Source organism: Sinohyriopsis cumingii, chromosome 4, assembly GCF_028554795.1.
Source record: "Sinohyriopsis cumingii isolate HCF-2022 chromosome 4, ASM2855479v2, whole genome shotgun sequence".
In the NCBI taxonomy this organism is placed as follows: domain Eukaryota; kingdom Metazoa; phylum Mollusca; class Bivalvia; order Unionida; family Unionidae; genus Sinohyriopsis; species Sinohyriopsis cumingii.
The window spans coordinates 20484984-20511882 of NC_142964.1; the positions used below are offsets into that span (position 1 = coordinate 20484984).

Below are 26899 nucleotides of genomic sequence, written 5' to 3' on the forward strand. Positions count from 1 at the left end.
GACACTCAAACCAAAAAACAAATCATTTTGAAACCTGGAGGGAGCGGTACTCTAGGAGGGGTCATCATTCGCTCACTCTTAAGATGGGATCCTAATGCCCCCAAAGTTATCCCCAAGACAAAAGTCCAACTAAGCACCAAGAAGAAAAAGAAAAAGACCAGGTCCCCAAGGAGAACTTCTCCAGTGGCGGGACCCTCCTCTTACCAGACACCACCCCGGAAAAAGAAAAGAAGTCCCCAGAAAAAGAAACAGAGAAAACGTCCCCAGAAAAAGAAAAGTCCACAGAAGAAAACTAGTCGCAAGAGAGGCACTTCGGCCAGGACGCAACTTTACACTCGCAAACCACGACCTGCCACGGCAGTGACTGCGTCTCCGACATCCTCACGTTCCTCCACTTCTCCGTTGATGACACCAAGAACTGAAGAGTACTTGGAGACGTTGATCACACCAAGAACTTCTCCGTTATTGACCCCAAAAAGAACTTCCCCAGTGGCAGGACCCTCCAATTTAGCGGCAGTGGCTGCTGCTCACAAAGTACCTTCTCCCAAAATCAAAGTCCAAAAAAGATCGGGCATGTTACAAAGTTTACTGGATTTGTCCAAGCAAGAACTGGGTCGATTTAGTCCGTTGCGTACCCCTGCACGACGTGTCATGCCTGTCCTCAAACTGATACGACGCAAAGACAATCAGTGGCGACGCGTTCCAGTATAAAAAAGGTGTGTGACCAAGTAGGGTATCAGTGTTTTTTTTGGTGCTCCTGAAGACTCAAAGATGTCACCCTCCAGAAAACCCCAAGGAAAGAAAAGGAAAGGACTATCACCACGTGTAGTCAAACATGGGGACATGTTATCTGTCCTGTCCAAAGCTTATCCACCTCTACGAAAAAAACTCATTCAATCGGCCTCCAAAGAGGTAATCGATACCGTGTGCGAATGTTGTTTGAACGTCTTGAAAGGCACGATCCCTTTGTCCAAACACCAGAAACAATGCTTAAGCAAACATCGTCACATTCTTCGCCAAATGGTTCAAAAGAAAATTCCCATTCGTCAAAAAAAGAAGATGTTGGTTCAACGTGGAGGTATTTTACCTCTCTTGTGAGGCCCCTTACTGCAAGGAGTCTTGGGAACCATGTTGGGAGGACTGGTGGGAGCAAGATAAAAAGGCCCTCGGAAGTCCCAAGATCTCAGAATCGACCCCTGACAACCCCATGGAAGGACGAAAACTGGCTTTAGTGCCTTACAAACGATGGATGGAATACCATCGGTGGCAAGAACAACGCACCCCGCATTTACCTCCCAATCCCCATTTGAACGAGATGTCCCAGATACAACACGAATTGCAGTCCTTGATGGATCGCCAAGATTTGTCCGAAACAGAAAAATCGCAAAAGTACGGTCAACTCTTGCAACGACTGCAACTCTTTCACCAGAAAGCTTTAGACGAAACAGCTCTACCCACTCTGAAAGATTTTAAGACCTTGATGAAAAGTCCAGCACCATCACCAGTACCAGTACCAGTACCATCACTACCAGTGACCAAGACAGAAAAAGGAGAAGAAGAAGAAGAAGGGTTTCAAACTCCACCAGAAAAAGTACGCAAGTTAACAACACCACCTACCTCCAGAATTGGATGGATTAAAAAGATGATGGCCACCCCTTCTTCATCACAAGAGAAAAAGAAAGTGAAGACAGAAGTGAAACAAGAACCGATATCCCCCGCTCAGACATCTTCCTCTTCAACACCTATTGCTGGTCGCTCACGCAAAGCATTGCAATCCAAGAAAATACCCTAAGAGAAAAAGAGTAGCATCCTCCAAGAGTGGGTGTCTTATTAACATACGAACACAAAAAAATGGAAAAAGTCTTAGCTAGCATTTACTACGATCCCTCCCATCCTGCAGGTTACGCAGGAGTTCAAAAATTGTATCGTGCTGCCAAAACTCGACTGAAAGGTCTCCGTTTACCTCAAGTGCAACGATGGTTACAAGAACAAGCTACCTACACTTTACACAAACCCATTCGACGCAAGTTTGCCAGAAGTCGCACCCGAGTGGAAGGCATCGATCATCAATGGCAAGCCGATTTAGCCGATGTCTCTCATTTAGCCAGCTACAATCGTGGCTACAAATATTTGTTTTGTGTCATCGACGTCTTTTCCAAATTTGTCTGGGTCGTGCCCTTGACTTCCAAATCGAGCAGCGAGTTAGTGCGAGCCCTGCAACGGGTGTTGAAACAAAGCGGTCGTCACCCTCTTCGATGGCAAACGGACAAAGGCACCGAATTTCTGAACCAAGCTTTCCAAAAAGAATTAAAGAAACGTGACATTCATTTTTTTACCACCGAGAATCCCGAAACCAAAGCCAGCATCGTGGAACGTTTTCAACGCACTTTGAAAGAACGCATGTGGAAATATTTTACGCATCACCACACTCTGAAGTACATCGACATCTTACCGCACCTGGTGCAAGCGTACAACCAATCTTGCCATCGAAGCATCGGACGTGCCCCGCAAGAAGTGACTCCCGAGAACGAAGTGTTGGTGTTTGAGCGCCTGTTTGGTACGTCCCAGACGAGGGCTGTCCCCAAGAAAAGTGGAGAGTTGGCCGTAGGAGATTGGGTGCGCATTGGCAAAACCAAACGCACTTTTGACAAAGGTTACTTACCTAACTGGACGACCGAATTGTTTCGCGTCACTGGACGAGTGCATGGCCGTCATCCTACCGTCTATAAATTGGAAGACATGAACGGAGAAGTGCTCAAAGGAACGTTTTATTTGCCCGAGTTACAACGTGAGACCAAAAAAGAAGACGACGTGTATGACATCGAAAGCATTCTCCAACGCAGAACCCGTAAAGTAGGCAAACGACGTGTCAAAGAAGTCAAAGTACGTTGGAAAGGATATCCACCCAGTTTTAATTCTTGGATCGACGCTTCGCAAGTCATCGACTATAAAAAGAAGTGACCATCATGCCCTTTCACACAGACGCAGCTACGTCGACCACTCCTTCACCCAGTTCTTCTGTGCAAGATTTACAAAAACAACCCTTGTGGGTGTGGTGCGGAGAACGTGTGCCTAAAACGCAAATCGTCTTTTTCTGCCAAATCTTCGTGGTGTATTGTGTCATCGGAGCAGCCATTGCCAATTTGAGTTTGCAACAAGGAGACAAACAATTGTGGACCATTTTATTGAGCAGTTGCATCGGTTACCTGCTTCCCAATCCCTCCCTGAAATTCTCTTCCAACGGGAACCACGGGAACCTAGTGTCCAGTGCTAGTGCCAGTCACCACTCCAATAACAACAACAACCCCATTTTGGGCGGAGACACGCCTCTGACGTCCAGTAACCACTCGGACAGCCACAGAACTCTGGAATTATGAGTCACCAAAACCAATTTTACTTAACCTTACCCAGTGACAGTTCCATGGAGGTGTTTCCCAACAACATGTTGTGCTGTTACACGGCCAAATTACCTCAGGCCATCCAGTTAGATCACGAAGCCCATTGGAAAGTGGCTTTGGTAGAAACGATTCACCCTACACAAATCCAAAACATCACCGAAAAGCAAAACACTTTTGAGGTCGAAATCCTGAACCAACAATTGCAAGAAACCATAAATGAAATCGGGTTTTCAGGGGACACAAGACCATCCAACAATTCACCCTTCAATATCTACACCTTGAAACTTCCGGCAGGGTTTTATTTTAGTGGCCAACATTTGGTGGACACCATTGCTTCCAGGTTCGAGTTAGCCTTTGGCAAAGCCCTGAACAGAATAAAAAAAAGTGTCACCCTGGAATACCATAAAGTGGCTCGTCGCTTACTGATGAAATTTCAGGACACCCAAACGTTGTCCATCAGTTTTAATCGTGACTTGTTTGATATTTTAGGTGGAGACACAAAAATGGCTCCAAATTTTACACCGAAGATCAACAGCAATACGGAATTTTACAAGTTTTTTCGATTCCCTGTAGAACTGAACCAAGGACTGAATTTGATGTTCGTGTACTCCGATGTGGTGGAGTACAACGTGGTGGGACACACCTCTGTGCCGTTACTGCGTGTCATTTCTTTCAAAGTGGATAGTACCACGACCAGTGACCAGGAAGGTGGAAACACTTACTACATCCGCCGCGAATTTGTACATCCTCACTATTTGCCTGTCAGCAAGTCCTATTTGGACACGGTCAACATTGCTATAAAAGGAGATTTGGGACAAAATATTCCATTCACCAAAGGAAAAGTCACGGTGAAACTCCATTTTCGAAAACGGTTCTCTCACGACTCGCAAGTCATGTATCCAGTGTATCAAGGGGTTGCTCGGCAGCGAGGACACGGTTTAGGAGATATGTTAAAATCGGCCTTTCGTTCGGTGGCTCCAGTCTTGAAACCGATGGTGACACGCGGATTGCACGCCTTGAAAGATGCGGCACTGACGCAAGGCAAAGAATTTCTCCAAAATGTCATCATCGACAAACAAAACCCTAAAGAAGCCTTCATGAGGGCAGGCAAAAATGTCTTGTGCAAACGGGCAAAGACATTTTAGGCCGACGAGACACACCTATAAATGCCCTGCACGCTACCGAGTCAGGCATTCAGCAAGGACAAGGCAGAAAGAGACGACGAAGAAAACATCCTTTCACCAGACTTCACACGTCTAAAGCGAGAAAGATCAAGAAAAGAAGAACCGTTCGAGACTTAGACGTTTTCGATTATTGAGAAAGAGACAAAAGAAATGATGCACCGAGAGCCTTGCGCCTGTTCCAAGACGGAACTGGATCTGTTTGCCATGCCCCCCACCATGATGATCATGCAAGAATCCCAATTGGTGGTATTTCACCCCGTCTCCTCTTTGACGGATTCCGCTCCCATCGAGTTTAAAATCAAAGGACAACCCGAAGATTACATCGATCTGAATAGCAGTTACTTGTACCTGAAAGTCAAAGTTCTAGATAAGGATGGAAATACTATAGACACTGAGCCAGTAGCTCCCGTCAACAATTTCATGCATTCCTTGTTTAGCGGAGTGGACTTGTACTTGAATAACAAACTAGTCAGTAGCAGCATGGATACTTACCGTTATCGAGCGTACCTGGAAAATCTCTTGACGTACGGAATAGACGCCAAGAACACTCATCTCAATGCCTGTGTGGTATGGGAAGCTGACGATGCAGACCAGTTTGAAACATTTGAAACTAATGCAAGCAAAACACCAAACAATGACGGATTTATAGAACGAAGAGACAGAATCAAAGATGGAAAGAGTTTAGAACTGATGGATCGTTTGCATTTGGACATGTGGTTGCAAGAGAAATATTTGCTGAACGGTGTGGATGTCCGCCTGAGACTGAATCGCAGCAGTACCGCTTTCCATTTATTGGCTGATACTGACGATAATTACAAAACCAAAATCCTTCAAGCCAGACTCTACGTACGCCGTGTGGAAGTGTTACCTAAAGTGGGAAACGACACCAGTCAGACGTTGAGCAGAACGACCGCCAAGTATCCGATCCGACGCGTGGAAGTGAAAACTTTCACTATTCCTAGGGGACAACGATCCATGATCGAAGATCATCTGTTCCAAGGACAGCTACCCAAACGTTTGATCCTTGGTATGGTCGAGAATGAAGCCTTCAACGGAGCTATCGCTAAAAATCCTTTCTACTTTCGACACTTTGGCGTGTCCAAGATCGAAGTCAGTCGCGATGGCAAGATCTTGTGTATCCGACCTTTTGAACCTGACTTTAGTGACGAGAAGATGAATTACTTGAGATCGTACTTTTCCCTGTACGAAGCCACTGGAAAGTTACGAACCAACACCAGTCACGGCATTACGTACGAGGATTATGCAAAAGGCTATGCTTTGTGGGCTTTCGATTTCACTCCAGACCAAGGCAGCGACGAGGGACATTTCCATCCTATAAAATCCGGCCAGATTCGTGTAGAAATTCAGTTTGCAAAACGAGACCCTGGTGTAACGGTGAACGTCATCCTGTATGCAGAATTCGATAATACGATAGAAATCAACAGTTTGAGAGAAGTCATTCTAGATTACTAGAAACCATGGAAGACTGTTATCCATCTTTACCTAGTGGAGAAGCTTTGAAGATGGAATGTGAGGAGACCGTGGAAGGAGAATCCCAAGACAAAGACGAAGAAGTTGTCATGATGAAGTCAAGATGGCCAGAACAAGAAGCCCATTTAGTCTCCTGTTTTGCCAAACACTTGGTCGAAAAAATGACGGAATTGATCAAGAAAAATTGCTATGGATGTCAAAACGATCATCCCAGTCAAATTCAACGCGATAAGTGCCTGATGTTGAGTCAAGAAGAAAAATTGGACGAGTATCTGGACGAAGCTTGGAGTCTCATCTCGGACGAAGACGTGTGGCACCAGTGGTATAAAGACTTGCGTGAACATTCTTGTCCACCATTAACCACTCAAGAGATCCATCGTATCGAAGCTCTCCTGAATCAGAGTGAGGAGACGAAACGAAGAAACGGTTATTTGTCAGACATTTTCAAGCAAAAAGTCGGGATCGAATTGATGACTTATTATTACCTGTGAAGAAGAAGAAGAAAACACAAAACAATGGATACCTGGGAACTTTATTACCTTTTGAACCACAGTTCGTACACAGCTTCTTGGAATCCTGTCGTCTGTGCTAAAGATGAACTCCCTCATCGCAAACCTCAAGACCATCTAGCTTATGTGATCAACACGGACGACAGTCATCTCCCAGGAACCCACTGGGTAGCCGTCTACTTTCCTCAAGAAGGATGTGTGGAATATTTTGATTCCTATGGATTGCCCCCTTTGGAAGACGATATCATTGACTTTATGAGAAGAAATGCTCAGACCACTCGATTCAATAATGTGAAATTACAAGGCACAGATTCCTTGGTGTGTGGACAATACTGTGTGTATTTTCTGCATCATCGCAGCCTGGGCTATTCCTTAGAACATTTAGTGACTCATTTTGATCCTCGTTCTTCTTCTAGACATGATGTGAAAGTAGATCGATGGTTTTGTGACCATTATGCTTATTTTTTGTCTCAAGCTAGGAAACGTAGTGTCCATCAATGGCCTAATGATTTCCAACAGTGGAAATCACAATTTCATTCACAACGTTGTCAGCCCTGTTTAAGGTAGACTGTAAATTGAAAAAAATGTTTGTCATTTGAAGAAAAAAATGTTTGATGTTATATTGTTGGATTATTGATAAAGAAATGTTAGAGTTGTTTGTTAGTGTTAAGTGATTTTTGAATAAAAAATGTTGTGTTTTAAAAAAAATGCCTTTGTCTTTTGTTTGCCTATAAGAATGTTGGATTCATGCTCTTTGACTTCTTACTATCCCTCTCATGACACTCATTGAACGTTGCGACTCGAAAACCGTGTGGGGAATGTTTTCCTTCACGTCCGCGCTTTGACTTTAAGAACCGGGTTGTTTCCAGTCTAACCATCCATTGTTAACTCATCCTCCTACGAAGATGTGCTCCAAACTAGCTAAGCTCAACGAAGCCTACGTGAATTTGCATAGGGTCAGACACAGTCTGATACCGAAGCCAGAAGAGATAGAGAATGTGAGAATGTTAAAAGTTACTGAAGACCTGATAGAAGAGCTCTTCAGAGAAGAAGTGAACAGGGAGAAAGAAGAATGGACAGAGAAGTACAGACTTCAGAGACAGCAGCAACAGCAACAACAACAACAACAACAACAACAGCAGCAGCAGCAACCTGAACCTGACAGAGGCTTTGTCGATTGCCGTATCGACACCAAAGAGTTCTTCTTCCCTTTCCGAAGAAGCAGACCTATCGCCAGAAAGTCTATCCTCAGAGGACATCGCATTCTTAGAAACTAAAAAAAGATTGCCATAGCAAACAAAAAAAACAGCCCTTTTCAGGGCTACCCCAATACTCTAGAAAAGAAATAACCATCAATTTGCCAATGTGTGTAGGTAGAGTAGTGTGAATATAAACACTAACTCTTTTTTTAATAGTGTGAGTGTATGTGTTTGTGTATAGGATTGTGTGTTTGTAAGTGCTCAAGTACGTTGGTGTGGATAGTAGATTAAGATGATGTTTGTTTGTTTTTTTGGTGTTTGAGGTGTGGGGAGAGTAGATTTGGGGGTTTGATTGGATTGCTTTGCGTATGTGGATAGTCTATTGATGTGATTAATGAAAATTTTTTATAATAGTAATGGGTAGTATAAAAAGTGAGTGAGTGTTTCTTTTAGGTCCGCGCGTTGTTTTGGTCATGATCTAGGTAAGATCAATTTTATGTTTTTTAGGGGGATGTTTTCCTTCACGTCCGCGCTTTCACTATAAATTGAAAGTCGTTCGGCAGTCCAGCTACCCTTGTTGATTGATCAACACCAGAATGAACACGAGACTGGCGAAACTGTTGGAACTTCATGTGCATCTGGAATATGCCAAGCGCATACTAAATGAACTGGCGGCGGAAGCCATTGTGGAAGAGGGAAGGATGAGAGAGGAGGAGGAAAGAAGAAACAAAGAAGAGGAGGAGAGAAGATACAAAGAAGAGGCGGAGAGAAGATACAAAGAAGAGGAGGAGGAGGAGGAGGAGAGAAGAAACAAAGAGGAGGAAAAGGAGAGAAGAAGAAATTTCAGAATCCCAGAAACCGAAAATTGGGATTCTGAAGCTATTTATCCTCCTTCTGCTCTCTCCCCAAAAAAAGTAAAAAGTAACTGGAGAACAAGATGTGTATGTGGCGCCAGGCCTGGAAGGTGCCACCATTAACCAGGTGTCCATGAAGTTAAAAACAAAACAGCCCTTTTCAGGGCTACCCAATACTCAAGAAAAGAAATAACTATCCATTTGCCAATGTGTGTAGGTAGAGTAGTGTGAATATAAACACTAACTCTTTTTTCATAGTGCGAGTGTATGTGTTTGTGTGTTTGTGTTTGTGTTTGTAACTGATCACGTAAGTTTGTGTGAATAGTAGATTATGGGTTTCTTTATTGTTTCTTAGCGTATGTGAAGAGTATAGTTTGGGTTTTATTATATGAAATGAGAAAGTAGGGGATGTTTTCCTTCACGTCCGCGCGTTGTTTGGTCATGATCTAGGTAAGATCAATTTTATGTTTTGGGGGATGTTTTCTTTCACGTCCGCGCTTTTCGTATAAGAACACACAGTATTCGTCGTTCAAACTATTCTACAAAGAAGATGGCTTCGAACCACCTTGACAAAATGCAAAAATTACAAGACGTTTTGGACAATTTAGGAATAATGGAGCAGATGTTAGTGAGACTCAATGAAGACCACTATTCCTATAGTCCCCATCGAGTAAAGATGGAGATTAATAACTTAAGAAAAGTAAAGGACATGATAAGTGGTGTCATGAAAGAGATAAAGGAGGAGAAGGAGGATGAAGAAGAAAGGATAAGGATACGAAAATGGAACGAAAAAATTGAAAAAGAAGAAGAAAATGAGAAGAGGAAGAAAGAAGAGGAGGAGAAAAAAAAGAAAAGAAGAGAAAGAGTGTAGGAGAGAAAATAAGAAGTTGGTGGAGAAAAAGAAGAAATTAGAAGCAGAAGAAGAAAAACCAAAGGCCCTTTTCAGGGCCACCCATATTTCTCGAAAAGAGAATGACTTTCCATTGCCTACCCCTTTTTTAAAATTTTTTTTTAAAAAAAATCCCATGTTAAATTCCCACTTGTCCCTAAAGTAGTTTTTTTTTCTTCTCCCATGTTAAATTCCCCTTGTCCCTAGATAGACCCACACTTTATTCCCCCCATGTTCAATTCCCCTTGAGGCTAGAGTGACCCAAGACTTTTTCCCATGTTCAATTCCCCTTGAGGCTAGAGTGGCCCAAGACTTTTTTCCCATGTTAAATTCCCTTGAGGCTAAAGTGGCCCACAATTTTTCTCCATGTTAAATTTCCCTTGAGGCTAAAGTGGCCCAAGGGGGGTCTGTAATGCTAATTCCCACTGAGGCTAAGGTGGCCCTATTCACTACTATGAAGTGACAAAATTTTGTGCATTTTATATCCTGGATGCTTTCGTTTTAAAACCGCAGTAAACACAAGTGTTTGCAAATTCTATAATTTCTAAACATTTTAGGACATCAAAAACGTGTAGAATCAGTGGTAAATAGTAACATAATATCCTACAAATACACATACAGCTGAATATTAAAGACAGGCGCGAAGTGGGCGGATTAGCTTGCAATATTATCTGTGTAGACCGTCTCAAGGATTGTACACTTTTTCGAAAACTGGAACTTACTGCCTGTCAGCGGAGTAAACACGCACGATATTATTCGTTCAACGACACTTATTATACCATAAAAGGTTTAAACTTTATTCATTTAACCGTCAGTTGCAAAATAACTTATAGAAGATAGTAATTCATTCACGAAGCCTAAGTTGTTTCTGTTGAATTATCTTTCAGAAATTACTGTCGTTCGAATTTCGAGTTCGAAAGTGATCATAAGCTACAGCGTTTTCTAACTCTTGCCACCAGCCCCCATATATCAAAAATTCATTTTTTTTCTTCCAAAATCTGTTTCCCATGGGGCAAAGAGTTTTATTGGTATACTAGAACATGCACACCTACCAATATGCAATTATCAACAATCTCGATATATTTCACTTATTTGCTTCAATAAGCTCTCAAAAATTCTTGGTGAAAGAAACAAAATGCTTTTTATGGATTGCAATTTTAAAATTGTACTTCATCCATTAACGTTCAGCTTATAGCTTTTTCCTTAATTCGCTTCAATAATAGACGAGTCCCGCTGAATTATTTAACAAATTCTAAGCCTAGAGTCACATAATTACAATATGTGATCTGTTGGATTATAAAATTCGCGTAAAGTCCACGAAGGCGTTGAGAGATGTTTCATTGCTGAACACGTTATCGTTAAGTGTTCATTCTAGGCTTATCATATGTTACTTAGTATATCACTGTTGTCTAATTGTGTGCATTTAATCGAATTTTGAAACGTATTTTCGATATACAAAGGCACTTATGTAGCGTTTTCATAACTTTAACGTTTGCCATGTTTTCCTATTCTCCTCAAAGGCTGTTTAAAAATTACTTTCCAACGCGTCATCTCTTCGCTTTACAACGAAGCAATCTGATACATATTATTATTATTATTATTATTATTATTATTATTATTAATCATTGAAACAACATGATACGTTAAATTCGAAACAAATCTAAGATATGGATTGTGCATTTTGAATCACTCAACGAATTCACAAAAGGCTCTAAAACATGACATTTCAGATTACATTATTTCATTCAAAATATATTGAACACTTTAAAATCATTTCAAAGGAATCGTGATATTTATGCATTTAATAATGGCATCATAAGAAGGTATACGAGATAATCCATGATCTCCATGACAGGGGCTTGATAATTCCTACAACTATTATTCTTAATGTCATCAGCCGTATACCTTTGGATAAGTAATCTATATTTATATTTCTCAATGTGTTTATTTTTCCTTGATGTTATAAGAGAGACTTCAAACTTAAATGTATATCCCCAAATTGAGAACATTTACGTCAAGGTGATAATGATAATGCATATAAGTGGGTGAAAGTAGCTGTATTTTATTTCCAGTGACGTAATTTACCAAAGTTAAAAATTAAACACCTAGGTGATCAAGACTACAACAGAAAACGTCCTCCTGTTGCAATCAGTCAAGTTTTAACATCATTTAAGGTTACAACTTCTACTTTGCGGTTTGGTCTCTTTTTAGGTGAATGATGCTATTGTGTAATTTGTTGTATCAACTAGCCCAACTTTAACGATGTAATTAATCAACAAGACCTCTATGTACATAAGTGCTTCATATCGATGGTAATCTTCCAGCTGTGGACCTCTTTGTTTGACTCTATGTGGTGTGTTTGTGTAATTTTCAAAGCGTGTCTTTGTTATATATTTTATTCTCCTGTTTTCTACATATCATCTCCCAAAATAGAAGATAACGATTAATGATAATTATAATGATAATAAACCTGTAGAAAATCAGTCGAACAATAAGAACAATCGTGAACCAATCTAAATTCTAAATGAATCTTTTCACGTTTTTCTTCGATAAACTTTCCAGCTGTAAATCTGAGAGAAAATTGTATGTGACGAAGGTTTTTTTCTTGCTTTCTTTATGACAGTGAATAGCACTAACTCCTTAAAAAAAGCACAGTTTAATAGAACCTAAGCTAGCAGTTGCTAATTAGTCTCTAGCCCACTACGGTACCTGAATAGTTTGAAATATATTTGTACAGGGGCATTGTCGTCGGATAGTTCCCGTGCTCCAAATTTCTGGTAACCCACGGTTAATCAGTGAAGTACCAGTAGCTGGTATTCTGCTATCTGAAGTTACCCAGTGGAACATTGATTAATAACATCAAACACTGTCTCTCGTCTCTCCTCACCAGTCAAATGTTAGATATGTGACAATGAGAGACAAAGACAGCGACAGAAAAAGACAGAGACAGAATATATATTTGCAAAATTAATGCACGAAATACATTGATTGCTTTACTGTACCATTCTGTAAAGAACGAGTTGAAAAGGTAACTAATTGCGCAAAGGCAAAATTAAAATCTAAACTTGGGCAAACTCCACAAAACTACTTAATCATTGCTCCAACAATTGATTCCTGACATTCTACTATGATGTCTTTGTCCATATAGTACTATTCAGCTAGATATTGTCAGTACAAAGTTCGAAAAATTCATTCTGACACAATTTGAATATGAATATGTTGTAGAAAATCAAGTAATGTAATATTTTCAGGTAAATTTACGTTGTATTCTAAGCACGGTTAGCACTACGTCAGATTACGTCAGCTGATTAAATACTGGTTCCTTATATTGGTATTAGCGTATGAAGCATTAAATGTCAGTATCATCATAATTTCTAAGACTACAGTTAAACGTTCAAAACCCGGACGACAATTATCTGGATTATTCCTTGTGCAGAGTTCTATTATACCGTTCCCACAGAATGTTTTCCATATTACAATGCAAGTTTATCTATAAATGAAAAACTAACTTGCTTTTAACACGAGATCATCGTAGAAAAGAACGACAGAACTAGGAAACAAACATGAATGAATATAATATCAGATAATTATATTTGCAATGATATTATGAATAACTATATTATCTTTTTTAAAGAAAACATACATGCAGTTAAACATGAGAGAGGGCGTGAGAGATATACCAAGAGAAAGAAATTATTCTTGAATCCGATTGTCATTAAGAGAAAGCCACCATGGGGTTGTCGCTACGAGAAAGCCACCATGGCAATATTTAATGTATCATGCAGAAAATACCAAGCTAATCACACATATATTAAGAAGTCATAACGGTCACATCAAATGAATTCTGTAATCCAGTGGTACGTAAATAACTGTAAATCAACTATCAATGATGATTTAAGGTTTATTTGCCCTTCGTGATTATTATTCCCACTATTTGGCCATGTGACTTCACATGAGCACAGCAGAAACTGTCATTGTTATGTTACATGCAAGGGGTGTCACTACCAAGCGAATCAAAGACCTGTATGTACAAGTCTGACTGAAGTCCAATGTTTCCTACATCCTCAACGAACAGGAAAACTCTAGACAACTGTTTTTATCATGTGAAGCGTTCTTAAACGCGGTAATCCTAAAATATTTTTCTCCAATCACAATATGACCACACATCACGAAACTCTAATCTCACACGTGCATGATTTTTCTTGTTTGACATTTATGTGCCTTATGAATAATCCTCTCCGAGGCAACTATTAGAATTCAACACCATGAAGTAGAAAACCCTATCCAAACACCCTATACAAAGAATTATTTCTAACAAATTAATAAACACATGTATTTAACAATATCCAGAGAATTCGTTCTGTTAAGAAACTAGAGAGGGTCAATTTTACGAAACTAACCCATGGTGTCATAATGTCTCGTGGATATTGTACAATAAAACATCTCTACCTAGAAAGCGGATAATTACTCCACTTGAGAAAACTTGTTCCATCACCGACTTCCGGTAATCAACTAATAATCAGTAAAATCTAAGAGAGCTACAAACAGAGACATAAATACAAACAGCACATACCCTATATTTATTAAAGTAAAAAAAGCTAACTGCTACAGATGTCGAGATTTCTTTCTTGTAATTGGAAATTAGTAGGTATAAGCAGTTGATGAACCGCCACTAGAACAAGCATAATATTATTCTTGTACGTTTTCTAAACTTCACTTGACATTGACAAAGTCCAGAAGATTGACCTTTAGGTTTAAAGTTGCCCCCTAAACATGTAGGTGTAAAATTCGGGTTTCTCATCCGTAACATCTGTGACCAATGTGCAGTGGCGGAGCAAAATATTCTACCCCACTCCAAACACAAAATTTAATTTTGGGACTCCCTCTCAATTAAAAAAAAAAAAAAAAAAAAAAAAAAAAAACGTTGATGTGAAACTTGGGTCCCCACTCGTTCTGGGCCTTCCCATCCCCGACCCCGCATTTGCGGGATTTGCTTGTTTGGTTGCTACGCCACTGCTATTATCGTTTTGAGCAATCACCATGGTTAGAAGACACATGTGCGTGTGCTCTCATTCGCACTTACAGGGATGTTTCAAAAGTTGTTTTGAAATCTTTTCGACTTTTGTCACTTTCTGGTGAAGTTTTAGAAACTTAAAAAAGTTAAATTTGATATTCAAACGGCAGTTGATTGAATAGTTTTACCTATTTGTAATTACAAACATTTAATCTAAATGCTTCTGTCAGTTTCTATATTTAATTACAATGTATTGTTTTACTCTGGTCTTTGGAAGTCATATGGCCATCATGCACGGAGTAAAGATTACGAAGGACACATAAAACTTAGCCGTTAACAGCAATCACCCACATGTGTGAGTAGAGTTTAAGTCAGGCGAGTTTCCATGCCGTCAAAGTTCTTTAATACCCGTGTCCCCAAGACATCACACAAGACGGCCTACCAATGCACCTATACTGCTATTCCATAGTTAGTAATGGGATTGAATTGCAAACTTAAAATCTTTCACTAATCTTATTAAACTTTAAGTATCTTAATAATATTTTGTTTCTACTTTGTCTGCTCTGAAACATGTCAAATACTGACAATATGTTAATATTAACTTAGCTACTTATATATATATATATATATATATATATATATATATATATATATATATATATATATATATATATATATATATATATAATTTAGATGTATGGAATATGCAGTAAGAAAATGAATTCTTGTTCTTATACATACAGTCAAACGTACGACTATCGGACACATTTAATTAAGGAACTTCAAGTTACGATTACGGTGATCGATTATCTGGACGATAACTATGTCTCTCGGTGGGTCCGAATAATCAACTTTTTGTGGTGTATAAATTCACTTTCCACGTCTTAATTGTCAGTATATTTAATTCTTTTAGATGCTACATTGTCCGACGTGACATTTCCCATATTTTAATTTCGTTTATCAGCCATCATCGCACCGTCAAATCATGTTCTTCATTCCCCATGGTACAAAACGTTTTAGCTGCCTGACTGAATTTCAGCCTGAAATAAAATTATTTTATCAACAAATTCTATGTCCTCCTTTCCCTTCCCTTAATGATGTCTCGGAAGAATTAGTCCGAATTCTGAGGGAAAGGACCACTTTTTGTGCATTGTTCTTTCGTGATGCTTCCTCGTTAATTCTCTGCCCTGAAAAGAAGATTCCCATGTGAGTAATTTAAAAAGGGATACCCTAGAGTTATACCATTGCAGTATGTGGTGTGTTTGGTTACAAGCGTAGGAAATCCCATCGGGCTTGGATTGATGATTCATTGCTTGGCTGTTACTGTTGTTTGAAACCTCTAGGCTTTTATATCCATTTGATCACGACCTAACTATGTTTCATCGTTTTAATGTGCATTTTCAACTACATTTTCATGAACAAGTACATGTGGTTATTATTTTTCAATAGGACATGGGTTACTTGTCCTTTCTCCTTTAATGGTCTGCATATTTTACTTGTCAACATGGTAAACATTGAAGAAACACCCGTACCCACACTGCACTTCCTTTGAGAAATGGGTCGGGGGATCTGACACATACATACAGGAAACATATGTAAAAATATATATATATATATATATTTGCATGCAAAAAAATAACAGTCCATATATCTTTTATCCGTCTCTACTCTCTTATAAGTAGAGTCAAACTGCAAACTACAGATCCATATCTGCCGTGACATAATGCGCCGGCAGATCTGTGTCTGTGCGGTTTGATAGGTATAATCAGTAGAACGAATAAAATAGACCCTGACCTACTGGTGCATCATGCTTGGGTTGATCAGGATCTGTGCTGTTTGCAGTCTAACTCGTTTTACAAGCGACTACGGACTGCTCTTTGTTTTCATTTCAGTACATAGTAGAATAACCTTCTGCAAGAGGAGTGTAACTGAGAAGCTTTCACATCAAATTGGGATGAACTGCATTATATGTTTATGTATATCATGATGCAGATATTTAGAAGAAATGCAACTGTATTTTATTTGAAACGTAATAGTGTCCCAACAAAAACAATTCAGCACATATTTTAATCAATGCTGATAGGGAAAACGTCATCGTTTTGCAAAGAGTCAAATTGTGGTACCCACAATACAGTTAATGATTATCCATTTCATTGCATAACCATGCCATTCATATAAGTGTACACATCCTGATCGTTATGGCTGTGTTTCATAAAATCCCAGCAGTGGCTTCCTTCAAGTTTATCTGTTTGTGACGTGTACTTGTGTAATTTTTTAACTCTGGCTTTATTATACCTGTTATTCTTGTATTTTATTCATACCATATCATAGCGCAGGAGATAACAGTCGATGATAATGGTCAAGAGACAGTTGGAAATCAATTGGAAAAAAAAAACAAACATGCACTCGTGTCTGGAAAAATACGTTTTTAACATGTTTTTCTACGATAACCTTTCCACTTGTAGTCCGATAGAAAAAAACAACAATGTTTTCTATTATATTTTTTATGTTTTTCCATCGCATATCTAGATGAAATCATTACTTTGAACGCCACCCATATCGATATAAGGTGTTTGCACTGAAGCATCGGAAAATCGCGAAATTTAGTTTTATCATGGCTTAAGATTCACCGACTTTTGTCAAATCTCGAGGTGTTATTTATTGAATATGCATTATCTTTGGATATTGAACTTTTTTCATTTCCGAATGCTGGTTTCTCTTTCTAATACTCCAAACTAAACAACTCGGCTGATAAGGAAAGCAGCGTTGTGGTCGGTATTGATTCAATTACAATGTGTACAGGCCATCGGTCGCCATATAAAGCGAATCTCGCCAGGAAGTAGCTAGTAGGAAGTAGGATCTCGCAGCAGGTTACGTTACACAGTGTGATATCAGTGACAATGCAAATGACAAGTGCAATGAATTTCGTTGATCTGCATAACTGCATATCTTTGTGACTGAAGGATATTCCATTGCGTTCAGTATTATAAGGATGGTAAGGTATTGATGCCACGGGGTTTGTTTTTACAAAATTGGTGAATAATCGTTTCCTGGTGAAATATCTGGTCTGCACAGACGGATTGAACCTGAATGTAATGATTGCAAATTGCAAATATTTGCAGGGAATTGCAGAGTCGTTCAGTATTTATAGAACCCAACGGTGTGCTTAAATCTCAAAGAGGTAAGGTTTGCTTATACTATGTTAAAGACCTGTTTTCAAAATTCAGTTAGGTTTCATTTTCTTTCTTTATATTTTTATGTGGTTTCCTACCTACTTATTTCTTATTTACTCCTTACATGCACAGTCAATTTAGTGGTAAGTGTTCCTTTTCCTGTCATTATGATAAACACTTCATCTATGAGTTTGATGTTTTGCATTATGCGACGGCAGATGCGGCTCTGTTCAGTTTGCGGTTGGACTGAACTTATAAACGAGCATATACAGTACACACACGGTTCGTTATAGTTAAACGAGTGTTTATTTTTTTTTTTTGCTGTTTTTTTTAACCAAAATTTGAAAACACTTTTTTATGAGCAAAAGATACATCAGTCTTTGCTAGGTTACTTTCTTCTTTATTTCTTTCTTTCTTCTTTAATGACTTTAAAAGTTTACTTTCGAACTTGGTATTATTGTAGATTTATCGTGCCCTCTCTGCACTTGACCCAGTAAGACGGGTATATAGAGCAGGGGTGCATAACCTTTTCCGGCCAAGGGCTAGATTGCAATTCTAAGACCATTCGAGGGCCGCAAACACGACGTTACATGTTCTGTTCAACAGCAACTTGGTAAACAAAATTAACGTTAACAAATGTTGTAATAAACTACTGCTTGACATGAAGGTTTTATATAATTTTATTTTTATGGCCCAATGTATTTCTAATTTCTTTAATATAATTACTGTTCAAATGCCAGATTACTGTGTTGTTTTAATTTGCCCCGAGGGCCAGACAGAACATGTTTGCGGGCCGTATCCGGACCGCGAGCCGCAGGTTGTGCATCCCTGATACAAAGCTTCGTATAATGTCTTATATTCATTGATTAAAAATGATTCTTCATTGCAGGTGTACTTGAAATAACTAATTCAGACTAGCTTCTAAAGCAACTTTGCATAGGACGACTAGTTTGCTATTACTACTACATATGTGATGATTAATCTGTTTCATATGTAAAGGTGCTATTTACGTAGTTTTTTATGTGAACTCGTGAAACGCTTGACATTTTATGTCAAGCAAGCGCTGTCATATCTTATTCTGTCGAGATGGATTTTTTTTTAGAAAAGTTGGGGCTAGTCATCCTGAACAATGTGTGAATATATATATATATATATATATATATATATATATATATATATATATATATATATATATATATATATATATATGACTTCGCAGAAAATCGTGCAGATACGAACAAGGACGAGTTTCAATACGAATGTACGGGTTGTCTCTTTCCTCCCCCATGAATCAAGATTAGTCAGAATTAATTATCAAACAATTTAATCTTGTTCACCATGACGTCTTCGATTTTAGCCGGAGTCAAGTCTATACACTTATAAGATTCGAACAATGACGACTGCATCGGTTATATCAGTTCACAGCAGATTACGTAGGTTTTATAGTGTTTCATGTTTCCAGTCGACTAGTGCCCGATCGATCACATCATGATTTTAGAAAAAATCGCATTGATATTCAGATCTATGTATATAATATCATTAACATACCTTGACACAGCGAAATGCAAATGCTATATGAGAATGTTTTGTTTTATATGTGTGTGTGTGTGTGTGTGTGTGTGTGTGCATTTGTTCAGGTCATCCTTAAATTTTAGTTGGGCTGTATCCTACTGAGATAAATTGATTCGAATTTTTTTATAGCAAACATCTAACAAAGAATTTTTAAATAATGTTCTATTTTAGGTTTCAGATCAGAAATATATTAAATACATGCCCATTACATCAAGAAGATGAACTTAACAATGACATTGCATAGCAGATGTGGCTTTGTCCATGTACTGAATCAAGCTGAGGAATCTAAGCTGGAAGAATTGGTTCATGGCATTATTTTTTAATCCAAATTTTCCTCTGCCAAATGAGCAATAATAATTACACAATCTTAATTAGATGTGAATATTGATAACTTTAACGAAATCAAAACTATTTGAGGGAAATATCAAGACGTTATTTACGATTCCAACCTAAACCATCACTTCAATGTTTAACGTATCCAGCCTTTACTACGAACGTTTTGAATTCCAAACGATGTACAAACAATGATACTTAGTTCAATGGGCCTGTTATTCATCCTTTTTCCATACCAAAGTTACATACGACTTTCTTTCATCTATTTTCCAAACTAAAGTTCAATATGCCTGTTATTTCATCCCTTTTGCAACCCAAAGTTTAATACGCCTGTTATTTCATCCCTTTTCCATATCAAAGTTCAATACGCCTGCTATTACATCCCATTTCCAAACCAAAGTTACATACGCCTGTTATTTCATCCCTTTTCCATATCAAAGTTCAATATGCCTGCTATTACATCCCATTTCCAAACCAAAGTTTAATACGCCTGTTATTTCATCCCTTTTCCATATCAAAGTTCAATATGCCTGCTATTACATCCCATTTCCAAACCAAAGTTCAATATGCCTGTTATTTCATCCCTTTTCCATATCAAAGTTCAATACGCCTGCTATTTCATCCCATTTCCAAACCAAAGTTTAATGAGCCTACTATTTCATGCCTTTTCCAAACAAAACAGCCTTAGAGGAATTGTGTTTATCTTCATGTATACAAAATGAATATTAAGGATGCTTGGCTAAGTGAATTTTTGGCATTTATGTAAGATTTTGTTTAAAGTCGAACCTGGCGGTCGAGTACCGTTAGTGTTTCATAGAAACATAACTCTCCAGCTGGAATTCAATGATTATTTACAATATACGTATGGCAAACGTGTATTCTGGCCTGTGCACCGTAGTTTATATATCTGTGTTTCTCGCTTTCAGGCTTGAAACCAGAAACCAGGCATCATTTCAAGCTATTTCAAAAAGGTCTGCTGCGGAGTACAGGACTTACGAGGTAAGTAATCAACGTTTGCTCCAGTCATGATTTTGTGACCTTATTGTTTTACTACGGTATAATTATGGATATATAAATATGGATACGTACAATATACTCACATACATACATACATGCATGCATGCATCCATCCATCCATCCATCCATCCATCCATCCATCCATACATACATACATACATGAACATGTGCAAAATTACTTCCCCGTCATACATGGTAGAAATGAATCATGACTAACCTGCACGTTTAATATAAGTTGTTTACCTGGATATAAGTTTCTTTTATCTGCTATCGAAGAACCCTGCTATAGCTGTTATCTTATAAGAACGTTCTGCACATTTTGACTGATTCACTTTTTCTGGTAGCATATTTGATTTTTGTTTTCGTTCACTGATAGAAGGAACACACAAGGTTTTCTATACGTAATCATTGTCAATGCGCTAAAGAAGTGCTTAAGCCAAACGCTATAGGTTTTCAAAGTGTTTCATGAGTGTTTCCTAAAATGTGTGCAAGCATCCACCATGCTGTGTTTCCTCATATGCGTGCAAGCATCCACCCAGCTGTGTGGCCTCGTTATTCCTACAGCAGTACTGACTAATTCCATGAACCATACACTAAATATGAACACCAAGTAACACAAAAGAACCTGTAATCAGGCAACGAGTTGCACTCCAATTGGACTGACGTAGCAAAGTCGCACGCAGATATCAGCTCAAGGCAGTCTGATCGTGTAAGGATTTGCCGCCGTTCTGATTCACTGGAGACATGGGTTTGACAAGTTACTATTCAAAATCATGACGAAATAAAAATGATTGGTGTAATGGTTTGTTGAGAGAGAGAGAGAGAGAGAGAGAGAGAGAGAGAGAGAGAGAGAGAGAGAAAGAGAGAGATTGTTAATTTGTGATACTTACTTCAAAATGTTATATCTAATCTTAAGTAATTAGGGTAAGTTTTGAAATATAAATGCACAGCTACGTTGATATAATCCTATGTTTTGACAGTAACTTAACATACAGTTATGCTTATAACTTATAAACTTGACTCTATTGGAAAGATTTATTGGATGTTCTTGCATAATGTTCAGTCATAATCTAACATCTAGTTATTTATAACAGAACTATTGTTTTGAAATATCAGCTAGTTGTCATGGTTACTGACATTCTGTATTGCATATAAAACTTCCTTCATAGCAATTAAATTCAATCTGAGATGCCCATTTGTAGCCAGATTGTGTATACGGTTTATTTCTCTCAGGTGTTTAATATCAGTCTAGTAAATACATAACGACCTACTTCGTTCAACTAAGTTACTAACTTCAATATATCCCCTAAATGAGTTTGCATTTAAATTGCAGCTCATATCGTAGGCACGTGTAATTTTTCCTTTTGTGACAACAGATTTATGGCTCCAATAAGAAGCAATAATATTAATTTGGCTAGATTTCTCTTCTTGCGCAGATGGCAGATGGCAGATTTCTTATTTTCCTATACACATGCGTCACAATAATGATAAAATAAAAAAATTATGGATAGCTTATTATAACTTTTAAAGCTCATTACTGCCTGACATGTTTCTTTTTGTTTTGTTTTATTTTTATTTTAAAGATTAGTGACAGTTATTGTCGTAACAAAGCAGAAGGCATAACAAAACAGGTTTTTCGATTTAAGGGCTAAAAAGTAATTACAAAATATGACTTCATCTGGTTTTCATTCCTTGATTGTAACTCAGTTTAAGTCATTGTTTGCTTTAGGTGTCTTTATGGAAATACCTATGCAGCATCATGTCTAAAATCTCTTTGTTTTGAACTGACTTTTGTACTTTTCTTTCATTAAGGGTAATGGTACACACACCCACAAACATACACAAATACAAAACTCGCATATATATATATATATATATATATATATATATATATATATATATATATATATATATATATATATATATATATATATATATATTCTTCTATAGAAGAATGCTTGATAATAGTAGGCAGAATTAATACTTTAATACAAATAATACTATCACACAGGTTAGATAAATTTTAATTCGTACTATACTCTCTCTCTCTCTCTCTCTCTCTCTCTCTCTCTCTCTCTCTCTATATATATATATATATATATATATATATATATATATATATATATATATATATATATATATATATGTATGTATATATATGTGTATATATATATATATATATATATATATATATATATATATATATATATATATATATATATATATATACACATATATATACATACATACATATATATATATATATATATATATATATATATATATATATATATATATATATATATATATATATATATATATATATATATATATATATATATATATATATATAACGGTTAATAGGGTTAATAGATTTAGCCTCATCGTACGTGTGAGGAAGCTGTTAGGTGGAATGGCGCTGTTAGATTGAATTCAGTTGGTTATTTCGTCGATCGCAGGGTTCGTTTTTAACGGTACGTTCGGTGCATCAATCCCAATACCGAAGAAATTAAAGCTATAATCGCGGGTTTGAGCATTTGAGTGGAAGTCCGACTTTATCATTGCCTTGGGTACCTGGGGTAGTTTATAAGTCCAGTCAAACAGCAAACAACAACGATCATGATCTGCCGTTGCATAATGCACATGCTGATCGGAGTTTATGTTATTTATTCTACTGATTACTCTTACAAATTCCACAGAACCAGATTTGACGCCGCGAATGCGATGGCAAAGCTGGTTCTGCGCTGTTTGCTGTTGGACTCGTCTTGTAAGCGAGTACAACGGCAAATAACTGAACTTAGTTTTGCTTTACAGTACCTAGCATCTTATGGTGGGGGGGGGGATGAATCTATCACGGACCGGCTTCTCATTAAAAGAGGGTTATGTGCCCTCGGTTGCTTCAAAACAAACTACGTATTGAGACACGGCAAATCTTGCACTTGTTCTTTCTCCATAAAGACGGATCATAAACATTTATATTGTAGGCTCCAAGTGATTCTTATATATTCTTGCACGCACGATGCATGCTGGAATATGTTATTCACACTATCTAATTGCGAATTCCTTTCCGCACCATTCTTCAAAGACATCAGTCGAGATAGTATTGCTGATAATTGCTGTATGAAGTTAGATGCACGTTAAAATGAATCAACTGCCATTTGTCTTGACTATTTCTATATTATTTTAAGTTCCTTTCCGCTGCCGTTCCCTTTGTCAACAGTTTAATAAATTTACTCTTCATTGAGTGTCATACAATCCATAATACATTCTATATACATCCCTGAAACTACGTAAACGACATTCTCCTTTGTTTATCGATATTTCATCTAAAATTAGATTCAAGAAGCGAGTGATATGCTGAATTAGTTTGTTCTTCCGTCGTTCCCGTCCTGCGAATTAACGATTTCCAAGCTTTTTTTTATTGTTTTGTTTTTGTGTGTAGGGGTGCAGTGCGCTTATTGATACTAAACCCGTAGTTTACCCCGTCCCTGACAGATCATTAATTGCATTAACATATAAAAGGCTATTTCAATCTGAGTACATTGTTGAACGTACCTCGAGTCAAGTGCAGTTCATAATCCTCAAACAAAATACAGTTTATCTCCAGCTAAGATCCTTCATTTGCGTTTGTTGTTTGTGCTTTATTTATTTTTTTGTACTACATCTGCTTTTTGGATGGCTGGGTTTGTAGCAGGTACTGCGCACGTGCGTGATTCACTGTGTCCGTTCCCTCTTGGGAAATGTTCGTATTAGAAAACACCAATTTATATGAAAAATATACAGTGCTGAAATATGTTTTTATCAATGTGTGAATCACGTGACAAGATGCCAAAGTGGATCTCAGTTCATTCACCTGTATCATACCTCTTAACAACATGCGAACGCAGTTAGCCCAAAAATCTTGATTAATAGTAAACTTTCCAACAAAGGTTTATAAATTTTTAGCATTTTCGGATACTCCCCGGTCTATTTGATAGCCGATATGCATTGTTTGTATCGAGTTTGACTATTTTCAAACTGATTGCTTTCCGTCCGGTCTGTTTGAATTACAAGGAATAGTTTTATAAAGTTGCTTAACTTTTGTACTATTTTCAGTAGAGGCGGGCCTTTTGAATGACGTATCGGCATCAGTGCCGTCTTAAGGCATGGGCACACTGGGCAGTTGCCCAGGGCCTCACGTTTCTAGGGGCATCATGCTGCCCATATTGTTAATGAATATTGAAAGATCTTTTGGCAATTTAATTTGCTTTAAATGTGCAGTGGAAGCACGTTTCCAAATTTTAGAAAATAGTGACATCTAGCGGAATTCCTGTGGGTGGGTAGGGCCGGTAGGTGGCTCCAGTGCATTGCTTTGCCCAGAGCCTACAATGTTGTTAAGACGGACCTGATCGTCATCATATAGACTTCTTTCTTCCAAATTGTGTGAAATTATTTTGAATGGTGCCAGAGACGTAATGATTTAAATTCACCAGACTTTAATGTACAAGACAGTAATATTGGATGACGAATTTGCATCATTCGTGTAAATTTGAAAGGTCTTTATTCGAAAATGTTACATTATACTTAGCGCCTTTTAGATGAAGTACTCGCAGTTTGTTGTTGTTGTTTTGGGGTTTAGGGAGGGGTTTTGAGAGGAGGTATAAATGGGAGGGGTTTTGGGGGGTATAAATGATATTATAAAGGCAATCGGTATCGTTCGTACAAGCTTGGGGGACTTTGTATCGGAATTTACTCGCCTAAAATTTAGTTAAATCGATTTAGAGGTTTCCTAAAAGGTATTGAAAATAGCCAATGTTGACGGATGACGCAAGAACGCACGAATAGCTAAGCACGACAGAGGCAAGGTCATATCGCAAAACTCAATTAGAGACGCTGTGATCTACGTTTCGGGCTAGAATATCGGAAAGTTATCTTAATAACAATATAATTTCACCTATTTTCAATGACGTAACTATCATTCATGCAGCTTGGAAATAACGCATTTAGTTGAAGAAAACTGAATTTTCGTTGCCAAGATTCAATCAGTAATTACACATTCTTATTCAAACTTCAGAAATGGAAAAAATGTTGCGGACTTAGGTTGTGTGTTGATTTTATTTGTTCTCTAAGTTGTACATTGCCACTTAATGCATCATATTTTTATTCATTTGTCATCTGCCGCATCTTTCCGCGACATCTTGGTCAGCTCATTATCTGTTGTCTCAGCTGAAGTGTTTATCATGCAATCTTGAAAACTGCTCAAAGAATATTACGTCTTCCCAATGAAACAGCGATCAATACTCATTTTATGGAAACGTGTCATCTAATAAGCTTCCAAACAAATCCTTTATCAATGTTTACACATCCCATTCACAGTATTTACTTCCAGTCGAGATTGCTATTAGATGGATCCTTTTCCCTCTAAGCATTTGCCTTTTCTGCCTTTTGTTTGATATTGATTCAGGCCGTCTTGTGGATGTTTCCAGTCAACAAAACGTATTCGCTTTGTTAAAATAACACGAGGCTTTGATTTATTGCTTCTGGCCCCTTCGATTATTATTACAGAATTACCGACTATTTCTTATTGCTAGCATAAGATGAGCATATCAGGTCTCAGTCCATAGAACTCCCAACATTCATGTATCGTGTGTACTCGCTTTTAAATTAGAGTCAAACTGCAAGCAACAAATATCCTGATTATCCGTCGCATCATGCGCCTGAAGATCAGGATCTATGTTTTTCGCTCGACTGGTTGCTACTAACAAACTGCAGAGACCCAGCTCTGCCGACGTATTATGCTATAGGTATATGCAGCTTGTAGTTTGACTCGTCTTATAAGCAAGTAAAGACGGTATGGAGCGATCTGTTACGTTTCACTTTGTGGATATAGGTAGGGTATATTTTTTAAAAGAAGAGAATGTGAATTGTTTAATCTAGCCACTAAAATTATACAACTGATTGGGCCCTGTGAAATCTTAACTAATGAAGGGATCCTTACATTGAACACAATAAATAATTATTACTTATGGGCTGGGACATGATACGACTGCTTACATTTAACTGATATGGCTACCTTTGTTTCCTCCTTTCGAGTTTCAATGGAAATGGATACATTTATCAACGAATACAAAAACTTGACATCCATGGGAACGTATGATAGTCAGAAATATTAGATAGACTATACAAAGGAGAAGGGTCTTATAAAAACACTGAAGACTTTGCAGTTTTGTTATAGATTCTTCAAGATATAATATTTCTCGAAAATTCTTCTTCTTATGTCCGATAGA

At 37.9% G+C, this 26899-nt stretch overlaps 1 protein-coding gene across 1 annotated transcript in view; it reads left to right on the forward strand.

Annotated features, from left to right (window-relative positions):
- The first annotated feature begins 17371 nt into the window (after positions 1–17371).
- The window catches only part of LOC149800780 (cAMP-dependent protein kinase type II regulatory subunit-like), an 83666-nt gene continuing 74138 nt past the window's right edge, over positions 17372–26899 (forward strand). Inside the window, exons 1-2 of the mRNA XM_089954758.1 lie at positions 17372–17719; positions 20543–20615. The gene's annotated coding sequence lies outside the window, so the exon portion shown is untranslated. The remainder of the gene's footprint in view (positions 17720–20542; positions 20616–26899) is intronic.